The 3158-nt window shown below is 46.0% G+C and overlaps 1 protein-coding gene across 1 annotated transcript in view; it reads left to right on the plus strand.

Moving 5' to 3' along the window:
* Positions 1 to 3158, plus strand: part of CCZ1B (CCZ1 vacuolar protein trafficking and biogenesis associated homolog B (S. cerevisiae)) — a 29193-nt gene that overhangs the window by 20255 nt on the left and 5780 nt on the right. The window lies entirely within an intron of this gene.

The raw sequence follows: 3158 nt of genomic DNA on the forward strand, positions 1-3158 counted from the left end.
ATGAAAAGCCTCAAAAAGTTTACCCTCATGCACCCTTCCTCAGGGTGTCACACAGGGTCATCCGTCAGCAGAATAAGTGAACAAACCAGGAAAGAACAGTTGGGAATCCAGAGCAGTAGTTCTCACGCATGAGACGGTACAAGGAAATCTTGGGGTGATCAGGCTCTTAAGGTCTGCTGGCAACACCCCAACCCCAGCACCTCCGTAACCAAGCAGGAGGAGGGAGGGCTCCAGGGTTCAAGCCGCCAAAATAAAAAGATGTTTCGTTCATCACGTGGCGTGCTTGAGAGAGTCAAAGTTGGGCTGTGACAGAGGCAGGGAAGGGGAGATTCCGGAAAGAGCCTACAAAAAGATGTGGTCGAAAAAGCAAACCAAAATGTTGGAGGTGTAATTTAGAGCAGGAATTGGAGTAGGAAGAATGTCCATTTGTGGATCAGGCGAAAATTCGAGACCCCATCTCAAGAAAAAAATCATTCCCCTTTGAATGACCCAGGTAATGACTCTGAAATCTCCATAAGCCTGGTGTAATATGCTGTTGATTGCATTTCTGCTTTTAGAGTCAATCTATAGACATAATTTGGGGCGTGATAATGGGATTGTCGCTGTGTTAAAGGGTCCTTAAACTTTTTCTTAATGACTTTGAGATACAATGCACGTACCGTAAAACTCACCCTTGTACACTTAAAATGTACAATTTAGTGATTTCTAGTTGCAAAGTTCATGAGTCTCCAAGACCATCCTCACTTCTGACACCAGCTGCAAGTTTGGGAGTCCCCATGACCACCTTTAGGGTAAGAGTTCACTAGAAGTACTACAGGACTCAGAAAAGGCTTTCTACAGCAGTACGCCCGAGGCAAAGGTCATGTGTTCCAGAACCCCCAGGGGGTGCCTGAAACCAGGGACAGTACCAAACCTTTCACATACTGTGTTTTTCCTGTACATACATGCCTGTGATAATGTTTAATTTATACATTCAGTACAGTAAGAGATTAATAGCAATAATAAGGCTGGGCACAGTGGCTCACACCTGTAATCCCAGCACTTTGGGAGGCCGAGACAGGCAGATCACTTGAGGCCAGGAACTTGAGACCAGCCTGGCCAGCATGGTGAAACCTTGCCTCTACTACAAATATAAAACTCAGCCAGGCATGATGGCATGCACATGTAATCTGAGTTACTCAGGAGGCTGAGTCAGGAGAATCGCTTGAACCTGGGAGGCGAAGGTTGCAGTGAACCAAGATAGTGCCATTGTACTCCAGCCTGGACAACAGAGTGAGACCCCATCTCACAAAAAGTGATAGTAATCATGATTGGACAATAACAATACACTGCAATAAAAGTAATGAGAATGTGGTTTGCTTCCCCCTTACCACAGTATTTTATTACACTGTCCCTCACATGACCGAAACCATGGGAAGCAAAACCAGGGATAAGGAAGAATGTACGCACAGCTGTGGTTTATTACGGTGAAAGAAGAATACAGGTTAAAATCAGCCCGGGGAAGAGGCACATGGGCAGGGCCCAGGAGCCACCAATGGAAGGATTCCATTTGCTTTAGGTTTGTTTGGTTTTTTGGGTTTCTGGGTTTTTGGTTTTTGGTTTTTGTTTTTGAGATGGAGTCCCGCTCCGGTGTGAGCTTCCAGCTGTCCTCTCCCGTTGGGGTCATGCGGACAGCACAGTGCCTGTTTCCCCATCGAGGATGTATGGCAGTCTCTATGGAGTGCTGCCATCCAGGGAAGCTCACCTGAGCCTCGAGATCCAGAGTTTTTACTGGGGATTGGCCACAGAGACACAGCTGGCCCCGTGTGGCCGGCCTTAGTCTCCAGCCCTCCAGAGGTGGAGCGGGTGCTGTACAGGCTTGGGCTGTAAGGGATATTGGCCTGTAGTTTTGTTTTCTTGTGATATCTTTGGGCAATGCTGGCCCGATAGAATGTGTTGGGAAGTGTTCCCTCCTATTTTTTTGGAAGACAGTGAAGCACTGGTGTTAATTCCTCTTTACATGTTTCATAGAATTCACAGTCAAGCTCTCTGCATCTGGGCTTTTCTTTGTGGGAAGTTTTAAAGTTAATTAACTGTGCGTACCATTCCATTATTGGAACACTAAGCTTGTGGGAGTTATTTATATCCTGCTGAAGGTCATCGCCAAGGTCTCATTTTTCACAGAAAAGATTTACAACCTCCAGCATAAATGGGTTAATCTCTTTACTTGTTAGAGGTTTATTTTGATTTTGTTTCTTCTTGAGTCAGCTTTGGTAGTTTGTGTCTTTCTAGGAATTTGTCCGCTTCAGTTTGATTTGATTTGTCGGCACGTGGGTTTTCATGGTATTATAGGTAAAGCCAGATACGCCTTCATTTTTCCTGTAAAGTCAGTAGTGATGTCTCCTCTTTCATTCCTGGTTTTAGTAATTTGAGTCTTCTCTGTTTGTTTCTTGTTCTACAGTCTAGCTGAAGGTTCTTCATACTTCTGGAATCTTCACAAGAAAAAAGGAAAAGTTTTTCAGTGTTGGTCTTTTCACAGAACTAACTTTTGGTTTCATTTATTTTCTCTATGATTTTTCTCTATCGAGTTTGTTTCTGCTCTCATCTTTTAGTATTTCCTTCCATTTGCTTTAGGTTTCTTTGTTGTTTTTTTCTGAGACAGTCCTGCTCTGTCACCCAGGCTGGAGTGCACTGGCACAGTCTCGGCTCACTGCAACCTCTGCCTTCCAGGTTCACACGATTCTCTTGCCTCAGCCTCCTGAGTAGCTGGGATTATAGGCACACACCACCACGCCCAGCTAATTTTTTTGTACTTTTAGTAGAGACGGGGTTTCGCCATGTTAGGCTGGTCTCAAACTCCTGACCTCAGGTGATCCACCCGCCTCCGCCTCCCAAAATGCTGGGATTACAGGTGTGAGCCACCGCACCCGGCCCCACTTGCTTTAGGTTTAGTTGACTCCTTTTGTCCAGGATCTTAAGACGAAAGGTCAGGTCACTGATTTGAGATTTTTCATCTCGGACAGGATCTCGCTCTCTGAAGTGGGAAGAGGTACTGGGGCAGGTGGGAATGTGATTTCAGGAGCGGAGGCCTGTGGCTGGTGGAAGGCGGCCAGCGGAGGAAATAGAATGGCTGTAAACCATAGAGGAGGAGGGGGGAAGGCAGATGAGGGGTCACACGC

The sequence above is a fragment of the Mandrillus leucophaeus genome, unplaced genomic scaffold (assembly GCF_000951045.1).
Source record: "Mandrillus leucophaeus isolate KB7577 unplaced genomic scaffold, Mleu.le_1.0 Scaffold29, whole genome shotgun sequence".
Classification (NCBI taxonomy): Eukaryota; Metazoa; Chordata; class Mammalia; order Primates; family Cercopithecidae; genus Mandrillus; species Mandrillus leucophaeus.